Genomic DNA, 18,235 nt, shown 5'->3' with positions numbered 1-18,235 from the left:
TTAAGAAAGTTGTCTACTCCACCTTTGGTCGACTCTATTCCTAATATTCAACCAATCAACATACCAGAGAAATGAACAAATCAAATCATCTCTTAATAAAATGAGAAATATTGCAGCAAATTTCTACTCTTACACGCCTTTTGGTTACAAGGAAATTAACAAATTTCATAAGAAAAAATGTACATTGACACATCTACAAATACCTTATTGATAAACATATTTAACATCTCTTACCCAACTAGACTCAAAGAGTATTAAATTGATAGGCTCTAAACTCCTTTTTTAGATGATCAAGAAAGCATTTTACATTCAAATTATTTTTTAAGTGTCACGACCCAATCCCTGAACCCGGTCGTGATGGCGCCTCTTGTGAAGACAAGGCCAGCCAGACCAAAATGGAATACCTCTTTTAAACAGTTAATCATCATAAATAGTAATAACATATAATATAACACTCATAAATTGCAGAATTTTAACGTTAACAACAGCAGGAACCATCCCGACACAGCCCAAACCGGGGTGTCACAAGTCATGAGCTACTACAGAATCTGCTATAGGTCTACAAAATACGGAATCCGATACAACAGTCTGAAGAAAACATAAATGATAGAGGGTAAGAGGGACAAGGGGTTGCGGACGTCCAACAGCTACCTCGTAACTCCAAATTACTGCCTAGCCTAGACTTAATCAGCGCTCAGGTGCGGACTCTGCTATACCTGAATCTACACACACGGTGCAGGGAGTAATGTGAGTACTCCGACTGAGTGAGTAACAATTATAAATAATGGCTGAAAGTGTGAAAACACGTAAAGACATAAAGTAATTCCATATTAAGCAGTAAAATCACTTAAAGCAGTAAATCAGTGAGGAATCAAATGATATTCCCTTTTAAAACAAGTAAAACAGGTAATTTAACTGGTAAATAACAAGTAGAAATCCGACCCTCAGGCACAGTTTCAATCGCTCAGCATAGTATCAGCCCCTCGGGCTCACTCTTAGTACAGTATCAACCCCTCGGGCTCACTCTCGAAATAGTATCAGCCCCTCGGGCTACCTCACAATCACTCATATCAGCCCCTCGGGAATAGCATCAATCACTCAGAACAATGGGTACCCGCGCTCACTGTGGGTGTGCAGACTCCGGAGGGGCCCCTTACGGCCTAAGCGTTATATCAAGCCACCTCGTGGCATCATCACTCAGCATATCCTCACATCACTCAAGCCACCTCGTGGCATATAATGTATCTCAGGCCCTCGGCCTCATATCACTCAGCATATCCTCACATATGGCCCTCGGCCTCACTCAGTCCAAAATCATCACAAGCCCCTTGGGCATTAGTAAAACAGTAGTTCTCAGCCTAAAACATGATGTAGAAATATCATTTAAGTTTCAAATCTGAGTAAAAGTGGCTGAGTTTGTAAAACAGTAGATATCAACAGGCTGAGTTAAAATAATAAGTCAAGCAGTAAGAAAACAGTTATAAAAATCCCCGAAGGGTTCAAATATTGGCACGAAGCCCAAATATGGCAATCAGCCCAAATCATGATGATAACAAATGAATTTCAGTCAAATATTCGGTAAAATCATCGATCGGGATGGACCAAGTCAAAATCCCAAGTAGTAAAAGACCCCACGCTCATCATCCAGCGCGTATCTTGCCTCAATATAGCACTACGTTGTGCAATCCGGGTTTTCAAACCCTTAGGACATCATTTACAACCATTACTCACCTCGAGCTGGCTAATTCTCTAGCTCGCGACGCCTTTGCCCCTCAAATTGGCCTCCACGCACGTCAAATCTATCCAAAATCGGAACGAATACGTCACAATATGCTAAAGGAACAAAGCCCAAGCGCAAACATTTGAAAAATATCAAAAATCTCGAAATTAGCAAAACCTGAGCCCTGGGCCCACGTCTCGGAATCGGGTAAAATTTACATTTTCAGAATCCTCATACCCTCACGAGTCTAACCATACCAAAATTATCCAATTCGGATACCATTTGGTCCTTCAAATCATCATTTTACATTTTTGAAAGGTTTCACAATTTTCTTCCCAAATTCCATCTCAAATCACGAATTAAATGATGAATTCAGTAATAGATTCATGTATTCTAGCCAAATCTGAGTTAAAATCACTTACCCCGATGAATTTCTTGAAAAACCTTCAAACAATCGCCAAAATCCGAGCTCTCTAGGTTAAAATATTAAATAAAACCCAAGACCTCGTATTTATAGGTACCCCTCAGGTTTCAGCTACCGCGGCCGCGCCCACTTTTGTGCAGTGTCGCGCCAGCTTTTGTGCAGTACGCGCCCGCTTTTGTGCGGTCCGTGTGACACCTACCGCGGCCGCGCCCGCTTTTTTGCAGTCCGCACAGCACTCAACGCGGGCGCACTTATTTTTGTGCGGACCGCGTGAGTGAGTTTCGGGGCCTGCAACCCCTGTAGACCTGCTACAGGTATGATTTTTGCACTAAAACGTCCCGGAACCTACCCCGAACTCCCAGAACTTCGAACCTATTGCACCAACACATCCCATGACATCGTTTAAACTTGCTTAAAATTTCGGAACGCTCACAACAACATCAAATCACCAATTTAACATAGGATGCAAGCCTAAGAACTCCAAAAACTCTTAAATTATGCTTTCGATCAAAAGGTCTATCAAATCTCGTCCGAATGGCCTAAAATTTTACACACACATCCCAAAGACAAAAAGAACCTACTGCAACTCTCGGAATTCTATTCTGACCCCAATATCAAAATCTTGCCTATCAACTGGAATTTGCCGAAATATCAATTTCGCCAATTCAAGCCTAAATCTTCTCTACAACTCCAAAACTCATTCCGATCGCGCTCCTAGGTCACAAATCACCTCCCGAAGCTAACCAAACCATCGAAACTCACTTCCGATCCTTCTAACACATAAGTCAACACCCGATTGACTTTTTTCAACTTAAACCTTCTTAAAAGAGACTAAGTGTCTCATTTCTTACAAAATCCTCTCCGAACTCGAACTAATCAACTCGATCACATAAAACATGGATAACGAAGCGTAAAGAAGCTGAAATGGGGGAAACGGAGCGGTAGCTCATGAAACGACTGGCCGGGTCATCACATCCTCCCCAACTTAAACAAACGTTCGTCCTCGAACGAGTCAAGAAACATACATGATGCCTCAAACAGATGAGGATATCTGCTCCGTATCTCCCGCTCGGTCTCCCAGGTAGCCTCCTCCATGGGCCGACCTCTCCACTGCACTTTCACTAAAGTTATATACCTTGACCTCAACTTCTGAACCTGCCGACCCAAAATAGCTACTGGCTCCACATCAAAGGTCAAATCATCATCCAACTGAACCGTGCTGAAGTCCAAAACATGAGACGGATCCCCAATATACTTCCGAAGCATAGAAAAATGAAATACCGGATGCACACTCAACAGGCTAGGTGGAAAAGCAAGCTCATAAGCCACCTCCCCAATCCTTCGAAGCACCTCAAAAGGCCCAATGAACTGAGGACTCAACTTGCCTTTCTTCCCAAACCTCATAACACCTTTCATGGGCGAAACCTTCAGCATGACCTTCTCACCGACCATGTAGGACACATCTCAAACCTTCCAGTCTGCATAACTCTTCTGACGCGACTGCGCTGTACGAAGCCTCTCCTGAATCACCTTCACCTTCTCTAAGGCATCCTGAACCAAATCTGTCCCCAATAGTCTAGCCTCGGTGGGCTCGAACCAACCAACCGGAGATCTACATTGCCTCCCGTACAAAGTCTCCTATGGAGACATATGAATACTCGACTGGTAGTTGTTGTTGTAAGCAAACTCTGCAAGTGGTAGAAACCTATCCCATGAACCTCCAAAGTCAATAACACAAGCATGCAACATGTCCTCTAATATCTGAAGAGTACGCTCGGACTGTCCGTCCGTCTGAGGATGAAACGCTGTGCTCAACTCTACCTGAGTACCCAACTCTCTCTGCACCATTCTCCAAAATTACAAAGTAAACTGAGTACCTCTATCTGAGATGATGGAGATCGGAACACCATGCAACCGAACAATCTTTCAGATATAAATCCCTGTCAACCGCTCTAAAGAATAGGTAGTACACACAGGGATGAAGTGCGCAGACTTGGTCAGCCTATCCACAATCACCCAAATAGCATCGAACTTCTTCAAAGTACGAGGAATACCACTCACAAAATCCATGGTGACCCTCTCCCACTTCCACTCGGGAATAACCATCTGCTGAAGCAAGCCACCCGGTCTCTGATGCTCATATTTCACCTGCTGACAATTGAGACACCGAGCTACAATTCCCACGATATCTTTCTTCATTCTTCTCCACCAATAGTGCTGCCTCAAATCCTGATACATCTTCGCGGCACCCGGATGAATGGAATACCGCGAGCTATGAGCCTCCTCCAGAATCAACTCTCTAAGCCCATCCACATTGGGCACACAAATCCAGCCCTGCATCCTCAACACACCATCATCACTGACGGTCACATCTCTGGCATCATCATGCTGGACTCTGTCCTTAAGGACAAGCAAATGTGGATCATCATATTGGCGCTCTCTAATACGATCATATAAGGAAGACCGAGAAACTACACATGCCAACACCTGACTGGGCTCCGAAATATCCAATCTCACGAACCAATTGGCCAAGGCCTGAACATCAACTGCAAGGGGTCTCTCCCCAACTGGAATATATGTCAAACTCCCCATACTCACTGCCTTTCGGCTCAATGCATCGGCCACCACGTTGGTCTTTCTCGGATGGTACAGAATAGTGATATCATAATCCTTAAGCAACTCCAACCATCTCCGCTGCCTCAAATTAAGATTTTTTTGCTTGAACAGATGTTGAAGACTGCGATGATCAGTGAACACCTCACAAGATACGCCATACAAGTAATGCCTCCAAATCTTCAATGCATGAACTATGGCAGCCAACTCCAAATCATGAACGGGGTAGTTATTCTCATGGGGCTTCAACTAACGAGAAGCATAAGCAATAACTCCACCCTCCTGCATCAACACACAACCAATCCCAACTCTTGAAGCATCACAATACACAGTATATGAACATGAAACTGATGGCAAAACCAACACTAGAGTTGTGGTCAAGACTATTTTGAGCTTATGAAAGCTCTCCTCACACTCGCCCGACCATACAAATGGAGCACCCTTCTAAGTCAACTTGGTCAAGGGCGATGCAATGGATGAAAATCCCTGAACAAACCGGCGATAATAGCCTGCCAACCCAAGAAAGCTACGAATCTCTGTGGCTGAGGACGGTCTAGGCCAACCTTGAACAGCCTCTATCTTCTTTGGGTCAACCTGAATACCCTCGCTGGACACCACGTGTCCCAAGAAAGTCACTGTACTAAGCCAAAACTCACACTTGGAGAACTTTGCATAAAGCTTCTCCTCCCTCAATCTCTGCAACACAACTCTCAAATGCTCCGCGTGCTCCTCTTGACTACGCAAGTACACTAGGATATCATCAATTAATAATATCACGAACGAATCAAGATAAGGCCGGAACACGCTGTTCATCAAATATATAAATGTTGTTGGGGCATTGGTTAGCCCGAAAGACATAATAAGAAACTCATAATGACCATATCTTATCCCGAAAGCAGTCTTAAGAATATCTGAATCCCTGATCTTCAATTGGTGATAACCCGAACGGAGATCAATTTTGGAGAATACCCTCGCTCCCTGAAGCTGATCAAATAAATCATCAATGTGAGGCAAAGGATACTTGTTCTTAATTGTTACTTTGTTTAATTGCCTATAATCAATGCACATTCTCATCGTGCCATCCTTCTTCTTCACAAATAAAACCGGTGCACCCCAAGGGGACACACTAGGCCGAATGAACCCCTTATCTAGGAGTTCCTGAAGTTGTTCTTTCAATTCTTTCAACTCTGCTGGTGCCATACGATATGGCGGAATATAAATAGGCTGAGCGCCCGGCACCAGGTCAATACCAAAATCAATGTCCCTATCCGGTGTCATGCCCGGTAGGTCTGCAGGAAACACATCGGGAAAATCCCTCACAACTGGGACAGAATCGATACTAGGAGTCTCAGCTCCAACATCCCTTACAAATGCTAGATATGAAAGGCAACCCTTCCCAACCATACGTTGGGCCTTCAAGAAAGAGATCACTCTACTAGGGATATAATCAGTCATACCACGCCACTCGATCCGCGGTACACCTGGCATAGCCAAAGTGACTGTCTTAGCATGACAGTCTAGAATAGCACGACATGGAGATAGCCAATCCATGCCCAAAATGACATCAAAATCCACCATGCTCAATAGCAATAGATCCACTCGGGTCTCCAGACCCCCAATAGTCACCACACATGACCGGTATACACGGTCTACAACAACAGTATCGCCCACTGGGGTAGATACATGAACAAGTAAAGCAAGAAACTCACGGGGCGTACCCAAATAATGAGCAAAGTATGATGACACATAAGAAAAGGTGGAACCGGGATCAAATAATACAAAGGCATCTCTGTGGCAGACTAAAACAATACCTGTAATGACAGCATCCGAAGCAATGGCGTCGGGTCTGCCAGGGAGTGCATAGAAACGAGCCTGACCGCCCCCTAATGACCTCCCCCTCTAGGGCGAACCCTGGCTGCCTGATCTCCACCCCTAGCTAGCTGGGCGGGTGGTGAAGTATCTGGAGTAGAAGTCGAGGGCTGACCCCTCTGCTGGGACGATCTAGCAACACGACGAGGACACTGCCTCCACACATGTCCAAACTCTCCACACTCAAAACAACTTCCAGGTGCTGGAGAAGGGGACTGAAGGGAACCCCTCACATCGGAGTGACCAGCTGATGTACTCGGCAAAGAAGAACCCTGAGCTGACGGGGCACGAGATGAACTCTGGGATGGAAGGGCACTGAGTGATGATTGGCCCTGCTGAGATCCATGATGACCATGACCCGAAGATGCCCCGCGATACTCTGGGCGGGCTGATTGAGCAGGCCTGAAAGAACGGCCTCTACCATGCTAAAACTGGCCCCTCAAAGAAGCACCACTATAACTGCCAGATCCTCGAGGCCTCTTGGCCTCCTTCTCGTCTCAATCCTGACGGCGAACTGTCTCAATCTCACGAGCGATATCGACCACCTCCTCAAACGTAGCACCCAACACCCTCTCTCGGGTCATAAGAATACAGAGGTGATAGTTAAGGCCATCAACAAATCTCCTGATCCTCTCAAGATCTGTCAGAACCATCCAAATGGCATGACGAGCCAACTCAAAAAACCTCGACTTATACTGTGACACAGTCATATCCCCCTGTTGCAACCACTCAAACTGTCTACACAGCTCCTCTCTGCGGGACTGCGGCATATACTTCTCCAAGAAGAGAGTGTAGAACTGCTGCCAAGTAAGCGGCGCTGCTCCAATCGGCCTACGCCTCTCATACGCCTCCCACCATGTGAAGGCAGTCCCAATAAATTGAAAGATGGTAAATTCCACACCACTAGTCTCAAGAATCCCTGCTGTACGGATCATCCGCTGACACTTATCAAGAAAACCCTGGGCATCCTCGCCCTCGGCACCACTAAATGACAGAGGCTGGGACTACCAAACCTCTCAAGACGACGCTGCTCATCATCCGGCATAACTGGCACAACAAACTCTTGAGCTGGTGCAACTGGTTGAGCTGGAGGTACCCCTGGTGTCTGTAGTCCCTGCACTACCTGCTCAGGTGTGCGAGCAGCGGGGCTCTGATTGCGTCCCCCGGCCTGTGAAGTAGCTGCTGCTGTAGTGGCTGAAACGGCCTGAGCTAGGCCAGTGCAAACTGATAAGATCTGTGCCAAGGCCTCATGAAGACCCGGAACCACGATAGGCACAGTTGGTGCCTGAACTGGTGCTGCTGGAGCATCCATAGCTGGAGTTTGATCCGAAGCCGGGGCAGCTGGTGGGTCAACAGGTGCTGCCCTCGCTGCTCTGCCTCTGCCACGTCCACGACCGCATCCACGGCCTTTGGTGGCCTCAGTGGGTGGCATTGGTGGTCGTCCACCTCGTCCGGTAGCTCGCGTCCTCACCATCTATGAGAGAATGGAATATCAGAAGATTAGTACTCGGACCAACAAGTTCGCACGACAAGAGTTTCAAGAATATGAAGTTTTTCCTAAAGGTTCTGCATCCTCTCGAGGATAATTACAGACGTCTCCGTACCGATCCGTGAGACTCTACTAAACCTACTCATGACTCGTGAGACTTAAGTAACCTAGGCTCTAATACCAACTTGTCACGACCCAATCCCCGAACCCAGTCGTGATGGCGCCTCTCGTGAAGACAAGGCCAAAACGGAATACCTCTTTTAAACAGTTAATCATCATAAACAGTAATAACATATAATATAACACTCATAAATTGCAGAATTTTAACGTTAACAACAGCAGGAACCATTCCGACATAGCCCAAATTAGGGTGTCACAAGTCATGAGCTACTATAGAATCTGCTATAGGTCTACAAAGTACGGAATCCGATACAACAGTCTGAAGAAAACATAAATGATAGAGGGTAAGAGGGACAAGGGGCTGTGGACGTCAACAGCTACCTTGTAACTCCAAATCACTGCCTAGCCTGGACGGAATCATCGCTCAGGTGCGGACTCTGCTATACCTGAATCTGCACACACGGTGCAGGGAGTAATGTGAGTACAACGACTCGGTAAGTAACAATTATAAATAATGGCTGAAAGTATGAAAACACGTAAAGGCACAAAGCAATTCCATATTAAGTAGTAAAATCACTTAAAGCAGTAAATCAGTGAAGAATCAAATGATATTCCCTTTTAAAACAAGTAAAACAGGTAATTTAACAGGTAAATAACAAGTAGAAATCCGCCCCTCGGGCACAGTATCAATCGCTCAGCATAGTATCAGCCCCTCGGGCTCACTCTTAGTACAGTATCAGCCCCTCGGGCTCACTCTCGAAATAGTATCAGCCCCTCGGGCTACCTCACAATCACTCATATCAGCCCCTCGGGCGTAGCATCAATCACTCAAAACAATGGGTACCCGCTCTCACTGTGGGTGTGCAGACTTCGGAGGGGCCCCTTACGGCCCAAGCGCTATATCAAGCCACCTCGTGACATCATCACTCGGCACTCAGCCTCACATCACTCAAGCCACCTCATGGCATATAAAGTATCTCAGGCCCTCAGCCTCATATCACTCAGCATATCCTCACATATGGCCCTCGGCATCACTCAGTCCAAAATCATCACAAGTCCCTTGGGCATTAGTAAAACAGTAGTTCTCAGCCCAAAACATGATGTAGAAATATCATTTAAGTTTCAAATCTGAGTAGACTTCGGACGGGCCCCTTACGGCCCAAGCGCTATATCAAGCCACCTCGTGGCATCATCACTCGGCACTCAGCCTCACATCACTCAAGCCACCTCATGGCATATAAAGTATCTCAGGCCCTCGGCCTCATATCACCCAGCATATCCTCACATATGGCCCTCGGCCTCACTCAGTCCAAAATACTCACAAGTCCCTTGGGCATTAGTAAAACAGTAGTTCTCAGCCCAAAACATGATGTAGAAATATCATTTAAGTTTCAAATCTGAGTAAAAGTGGTTGAGTTTGTAAAACATTAGATATCAACAGGATTGAGTTCAAATAATAAGTCAAGCAGTGAGGAAACAGTGATAAAAATCCCCGAAGGGTTCAAATAGTTGGAACGAAGCCCAAATATGGCACGAAGCCCAAATCATGATGATAACAAATGAATTTCAGTCAAATATTCGGTAAAATTATCAATCGGAATGGACCAAGTCAAAATCCCCAGTAGTGAAAGACCCCACGCTCATCATCCAGTGCATATCTTGCCTCAATATAGCACTACGTTGTGCAATCCGGGTTTTCAAACCCTCAGGACATCATTTACAACCATTACTCACCTCGAACTGGCTAATTCTCTAGCTCGCAATGCCTTTGCCCGTCGAATTGGCCTCCACGCATGTCGAATCTATCCAAAATCAAAACGAATACGCCACAATATGCTAAAAGAACAAATCCCAAGCGAAAACATTCAAAAAATATCAAAAATCTCGAAATTAGCAAAACCCGAGCCCCGGGCCCACATCTCGAAATCAGGTAAAAATTACATTTTCAGAATCCTCTTACCCTCACGAGTCTAATCATACCAAAATTATCCAATTCCGATACCATTTGGTCCTTCAAATCATCATTATACATTTTTGAAAGGTTTCACAATTTTCTTCCTAAATTCCATCTCAAATCACGAATTAAATGATGAATTCAGTGATAGATTCATGTATTCTAGCCAAATTTGAGTTAAACTCACTTACCCCGATGAATTTCTTGAAAAACCTTTGAAAAATTGCCAAAATCCGAGCTCTCTAGGTTAAAATATTAAATAAAACCCAAGACCTCGTATTTATAGGTACCCCTCAGGTTTCAGCTACCGCAGCCGCGCCCACTTTTGTGCGGTCCGCGCAACGCCTACCGCGGTCGCGCCCACTTTTGTGCGGTCTGCACGACACCTACCGCGGCCGCGCCTGCTTTTTTGCGGTCCGCACAGCACTCAACGCAGGTGCACTTATTTTTGTGCGGACCGTGTGAGTGAGTTTCGGGGCCTGCAACCCCTGTAGACCTGCTACAGCTATGATTGTTGCACTAAAACATCCTGGAACCTACCCGGAACTCCCAGAACTTCGAACCAATTGCACCAACACATCCCATGACATCGTTCAAACTTGCTCAAAACTTCGGAACGCTCACAACAACATCAAATCACCAATTTAACATAGGATTCAAGCCTAAGAACTCCAAGAACTCTTAAATTATGCTTTCGATCAAAAGGTCTATCAAATCTCGTCCGAATGGCCTGAAATTTTGCACACACATCCCAAATGTCAAAATGAAGCTACTGCAACTCTCGAAATTCTATTCCGACCCCAATATCAAAATCTCGCCTATCAACCGGAATTTGCCGAAATATCAATTTCGCCAATTCAAGTTTAAATCTTCTCTACAACTCCAAACTCATTCTGATTGCGCTCCTAGGTCACAAATCACCTCCCGAAGCTAACCGAACCATCGGAACTCACTTCTGAGCCTTCTAACACATAAGTCAACACCCGGTTGACTTTTTCCAACTTAAGCCTTCTTAAAAGAGACTAAGTGTCTCATTTCTTACCAAATCCTCTCCGAACTCGAACTAATCAACTCAATCACATAAAACACGGATAACGAAGAGTAAAGAAGCTGAAATGGAGGAAACTGAGCGGTAGCTCATGAGACGACTGGTCGGGTCGTCACATTAAGTGGCCAAATATATGCATTTAATTCTAATGTAAAAAAAATCTATAGAATGTTTCAAAAGAACATCAGTCGCAAAGAAGTATTATATTTTCGTATAACCTTACAGTAACATATATGTGCCTTATAAAATTTAAAAGTATCTATCTACTGATTTAGGCACATAGCCATAGAACAAAAAATTGGAATACCAACATGTAATAGGTCTCTCCAAAAAAAGGTTTTAACTTACCAAAACTGAGATAGTCGAGTTCTGTCAAGATTGAAAATCAACAACAACAACACCAAATAGGCTTCAAATGAGTCTTTTTGTGCGGTTTTTTTGTATTCATGTAGATTATCAAATGGTTCAGAGAAATTTGAGATGAAATCTGAGAATACGAATGTAAAATCACCGAAATAACAGTAATCCCTAAATGCATGTTAAAAAGTTTGTCTTACAGAATCCTTATAAAAAACCCCAAACATAAATTTATTGTCACGACCCGGAATTCCCATCATTAGGACCGTGATGGCGCCTAACATCGCACTCGCTAGGCAAGCCAACATTAGAGTTTTTATTCACCTTTTTCCTTTAAATTCATAGTTTAAAATTAATAAAGATAAATTCAACTGAAATAAATGTGGAAGCACATAATTAACTAGTTATCTATATACTATTAATAATACTGAAACTTTTAACCACCCAGAAATTGGTGTTACAATCCACAAACACACTATGAATATCTACAAACATTAGTCTGAAAGAAATTACATTTGTTTCGAAAGAAATGAAAATAGGAATGTAGAACATAAGAGGGGACGCCAGGGCCTATAGATGCCAGCAGGACTACCTTGGGTCTCCTAGATGAAATGCCTGCAACCGACCTCTCGATCAGCCACAACCAGCTCCAAAATCTGCACAGGAAGTGTAGAGTATAGTATCAGTACAACCGACCCTATGTACTAGTAAGTAACGAGCCTAACCTCGACGAGATAGTGGCGAGGCTACGGTGGTGCATTTATAATATAACCTGCACACAGTATAAATAAAGCAAAAAAGGAGTATAAGACAAAATGAAACAGGAACTTGCATCAAAATGTATAAGAAACTCAAATATCTTATCGGAACCCAGCTATAACCAATCCTTAAGAGAGTTACAAAACTCTAGAATAAATTCATAGCTGAAGAAGAATACATAAATAACAAACTGATGTGGCGCGCATCTCGATCCCACCATATAATCAGTAACAATATGAACATTCACCCTTATTACTCTGTATCAAACCGCCTTTATTACTCCTGTTGCAGCGCGCAACCCGATCCCACCATACATTAACAATCTGCCCTTATTACTCTTAATTATATCACCCTTATTCCTCTTGTTGCGGTGCGCAACCCGATCTCGCTTGGCAATCACGTTTCGCCCTTATTCCTCCTCAACATATCACCTTTATTCCTCTTGTTGTGGCGTGCAACCCGATCCCACCATATCAGTACCAATCACACAATAAGAACAAGAATTTCACAGTTTAACTCAAAACCCTCCACAATATTTAAGCCTCAAACCAAAGCAAAACAAAGGTTGTACAATTATGAAACTTCACTTAAGTAATATTACATGGTGAGACCAACCAAAATATACCTTGAACCACCGATAAACCATCTTAAGCCAATAATATAATACGATGAAACTACGGGGTAATTAATACCTTTAATAAAGAAAAAAACATCTAACAGGAAGCAATTAAACATAAAAACACCAATAAGCATGTATCAGTTAAGACAGAAGAAAATATATTAGGAACGGGGAAGGGAACAAGCTAAGAAGATAATTTGGCGACGCATAGTTACTCGTCACCTCGCCTATACACCACACACATGGATTTTCACATAGCAATTAAGTCAGGGATTCCTAATCCCTCAAGTCAAAGTTAGACACAACACTTACCTCAATCCAACGGCCAACTCAATGCTAAATTACTGCTTTTCCTCTAGATTCCACCTCCAATCCACTCGTATTTAGTCATAATTAACTTAATAACATCAATTATTGCTAAAAAAATCAATTCCAATGTTGTCACGACCCGGATTTTCCACCGTCGGGACCGTGATGGTCCCTAATATTGCACTCGCTAGGCAAGCCAACGTTAGAAATCCATTCACCCTTTTCCTTTATATTTTATAAGTGAACATTAACAAAACTAAACCAAACTAAAATAAATGCAGAAGTACAAAATAACCGATTATCCTCATACTATTAACAATACCGAAACAGTTACCACCCAAAAAATGGTGTCACAATCCACGAACATTCTATGAATATCTAAATGTATGGGTCTGAAAGAAAAGTACATCTATCTCGAAAGAAAATAAAATAGAAATATAGAAACATATGGGGGACGCCAGGGCCTGCGGATGCTAGCAAGACTACCTTGGGTCTCCTCAATGAAGTATTTACAACCGACCTCTCGATCAGCCACTACCAGCTTTGAAATTTGCACAGAAAGTGAAAAGTGCAGTATCAGTACAACTGACCCCATGTACTGGTAAGTACCGAGCCTAACCTCGATGAGGTAGTGACGAGGCTATGGCGGGGCATTCAGAATATAACCTGTATACAGTGTATAATAAAGCAAAATGGAAATACATAATGAAATGGAACAATAACTTGCAGCAAATAAATACAAAACTCAAACATCTTATCAGAACTTATCTATAACCAATCCTTAAGAGAGTTATAATGCTATAGAATAAGATCACAGTAGAAGAGAAATACATAAGTAACAAAATGATGCAGCGCGCATCCCGATCTGACCATATAGTTAGTAACAATATGAATATTCACCCTTATTACTCCTATTGCGGCGTGCAACCCGATCCCACTAGTCCACCCTTATTGCTCTTCATTATATCACCCGTATGCCTCATGTTGTGGCGTGCAACCCGATCCCTCTTGTCCACCTTTATTAATCCTGTTTCGGCGCGCAACTCGATCCCACCAAACAATCATATTTCACCCTCATTACTTTTGTTACGCCGTGCAACCCGATCCTACCATATCAGTACCAGTCACACAATAAGAACAAGTATTTCACAAATCAGCTCAAATCCCTCCACAACATTTATGCCTCAAACCAAAGCAAACGGAAATCTAAACAATTATGAAACTTCATCAATGAATACTACACAGCGAGACCAACTAAAATGTACCATGAAGCACCGATAAATCAACTTAAACCAATAATGTGATATAATGAATTACGGAACAATTAATACCTTCAATAAAGAAAATAACATCTAACAAGAAGCGATTAAACATGGAAGCACCAATAAGCATGCAGCAATTAAGAAAGGAAAACATTATATTAGGAACGAGGAAGGGAACAGGCTAAACAGATAATTTGGCGGCACATAGGTACTCGTCACCTCACCTATACTGTGACGACCTGGCCTGTCGTCTTAAGAATTAATGCTTCGATCCCCTATTAACTACTTTTCCCAAGCTTATTTATGCTATTTTGATTTGCCGGGATGATCGGCTTTGAGTTTCGGAGAGTTTTGGGACACTTAGTCCCTAAATGAGAGGTTAAGTGTTAGAAAGTTGGTCGTAGTCGGAACAGTGTGAAGAAGGCCTCGGAATGGAAATCTGATGGTTCTGTGAGCTCAAATAGGTAATTTCGGGCGTAGAGGCATATTAGGATTGTGTTTTGGAGGTTTGTAGCTAATTTAGGCTTGAAATGCCGAAAGTTGAATTTTTGAAGTTTCCGGTCCGATAGTGAGATTTTCATCTGAGATTCGAAATGGAATTCTGGAAGCTGGAGTAGCTCTGTAGTGTTGAATGTGATGTGTGTGCAAAATTTCATGTCATTCGAACGAGGTTTGATAGACATTTTAATCGAAAGCGTATTTTGAGAATTTTGAAGTTCTTAGGCTTGAATCCATAGTTAATTCGAGGTTTTGATGTTGCTTTAGGTGTTTTAAGGATTGATACAAGTTTGGATAGTGGTTTGTGACTTGTTGGTGCTTTTGGTTGAGGTTCTAGAGGCATCAGGATGATTTCGGATGGTTGATTGAAAGATTTTGGAATTAAAGTTGCAGCTTCAGCTACTGGTTCTGTCTGCAGGTGCGCCGCCGCAGAAGCGGCTAAGTGGCCGCAGAAGTGGAATTCAACCATCTCTTCAGGAATCGCAGATGCGGGTAGTTCACCGCAGATGCGGGTAGTTCACCGCAGAAACGGTACCGCACCTGCGGAAGGGTAACCGCAGATGCGAAAATAGGCCTTTAAGTGAAAGTCGCAGATGCGACCTAGGCTCCGAAGATGCGGTCCCAAGGCCTCAAATGCAAAAATCGTTGGGTAGAACATATAAATTCTTGCCTTAGCGAAAATTAGTCATTTTTCATCTTTTTCAGTTGCTGGTTCTGTCATAATCACACCTGCGGTTTTGGTTCCGCAGGTGCGGCGCCGCAGAAGTGGCTAATAGGCCGCAAAAGCAAAATTTAGGGAGGTCAGCAGGTTCCGCAGATGCGGGAGATTTACCGCAGAAATGGAACCGCATCTGCGAGTTGGAGATCGCAGAAGCTGAATTTGGCCATCTCTTCAGGAACCGCAGATGCGGGTAGTCCACCGCAGAAGCGGTACCGCACCTGCGCAAGGGTAACCGCAGATGCGGAAATGGGTCTTTAAGTGAAAGTCACAGATGCATCCTAGGCTCCGCAGAAGCTGGACTGCAGATGCGGTCTCAGGGCCGCAAATGCGGAAATCGCTGGGTAGAACATATAAATTCTTGCCTTCGTGAAATTTAGCCATTATTCATCTTTTCAAAATGAAAAGAAGCTTGGGGAGCACTTTTTAAGAGGGAATTTCAGAGGAGTTCATTGGGGTAAGTTCTTGAGTCCCTAAACTCGTTATTGGAGTGATTTTATCAATTTATGCATGAAAAATTAAGGAAAATCAGTGGTAATTGGGGGGTTAGGACTTGTATAATTGGAGACTTTTGTGTGATGAACCGAGATGTGGGCCCGAGGGGCGTTTTGGTCATTTTACATAATTTTGCGCATTAGCTTAGAATTTAATTGTAGAATCAGTTACTTGAAGTGTTATTTACATTATGTAATTAAATTGAATAGATTTTGGCCATTTGGAGTCGAGTACTCGTGGCAAGAGCATGGTTACGGGTTGATTTTTCAGCCGATTAAAGGTAAGTGGTTTGTCTAACCTTGTGTGGGGGACCTTCCCCTTAGGATATGATATATTTGATAATTGAAATGCCTTGTATGTGAGGTAACGAGCGAGTACTTGAGCTAATTATTGAAAATCCAGTTTTTCCTTAAGTATTTCAATTGAGTTCTTTTTCCTGTTTTATTTTACTTGTGAATTTAGCCAATTGCTAGTTTAGAAAAGCACATTTAGTTGACTTTATTGCCTATTTGCTTAAACTGCCTTAATTGCATTACGTGAAGCATGTTAGGCTAGAATTAACTGTTTACTTGGTACGAAATTTAGCTTAATTGGGTATTCTTGTGTTGTTGCTTTTTTTTTTCTTTGGGACTACGGAACGGCATCCCGGGAGATCCCCTGTACGTATTTATAATCTGAACTGAGGTGCGGGATACCAAAACATCCCTGGCACGTATTTTGAGGATACCAAGAGATCCCTAGCATATATTGAGGATACCAGGTGATCCTCGGGATACCAAGAGATCCCTAGAATATATTGAGGATACCAAAAGATCCTCGGGATACCGAGATATCCCTATCATATATTAGGGATACCGAGAGATCCCTATCATATATTAAGGATACCGAGAGATCCTCGGGATACCAAGAGATCCCTAGTATATATTGAGCATACCAAGAGATTCTTGGGATACCAAGAGATCCCTAGCATATATTGAGGATACCAAGAGATCCCCGGTTATCATCCTTGTTATGAGTGGTACTTCTTTGTGGTTTGCCTTCATCTTTGTTTCCGTTATTGTACTCTTATTATCCTGTGTAGATTCTTACTGTAGATTTTCAATTGTACTGCTTATCTTATCCTGTCATCTTTATATTTATTTAATCTCAGTAGGGCCCTGACCTTCCTCGTCACTACCCAATCGAGGTTAGGCTTGGCACTTACTGAGTACCGCTATGGTGTACTCATGCCTCTTTTACGCATGTTTTTCATGTGCAGATCCAGGTACCTCTACTCAGGCCTATCATCCTTGAGGAGGAGACTGCTCTAGAGACTTCGAGGTACATCTGTTGCGTCCTTAGACCGAGAAGTCCCTTTCTATTCCTACTTTTAGTATTTAGCCCTTCTGTATTTTTTTGTTCTTATTAGACATTCCGGAGTTAGAGCTATGTAGTATTGATCTTAGCTTGTGATTCGTGGGTTTTTGGATCTTGGATTTATGTATTGGTATTAATATTTAAACATGGTGTGAGCCGAGCGACACATTTAAACATTGTTACTACTTTATTTCTGGTTTAAATTGTTTTACTTCTGCAAAATTTTGGTTTTTCTTCTGTAAATTAGGCTTACCTAGTCGTAGAGACTAGGTTCCATCACGATGATTCACGAAGGGCAAACTGGGGTCGTGAAAAGCTGGTATCAGAGCTCTAGGTTCATAGGAGTCATGGATCACAATCCGGTTTATTAGAGTCTCGTTGATCAGTGTGGAGATGTTTGTACTTATCTACGAGAGGCTATGTAACTGTTAGGAAAATTTCCACTTTATTTGATTACTTGTCGTGCGATATTTTGACATCATAATTGTAAAGTTCTATCTTCTATTCTCTCACAGATAGTGAGGACATGTGCTACCCGAGATGATCAGGCACCCGCGCCCCTACTGCAGCCGTCAGAGGCCGGGGCCAGGGTAGAGGTCGAGGACGCGCACGTGGTGCAGCCAGA

Source organism: Nicotiana tabacum, chromosome 22, assembly GCF_000715075.1.
Source record: "Nicotiana tabacum cultivar K326 chromosome 22, ASM71507v2, whole genome shotgun sequence".
Taxonomy (NCBI): domain Eukaryota; kingdom Viridiplantae; phylum Streptophyta; class Magnoliopsida; order Solanales; family Solanaceae; genus Nicotiana; species Nicotiana tabacum.
The sequence above is the reverse complement of the archived record's forward strand: the minus strand, read 5'-3'. Positions refer to the sequence as shown.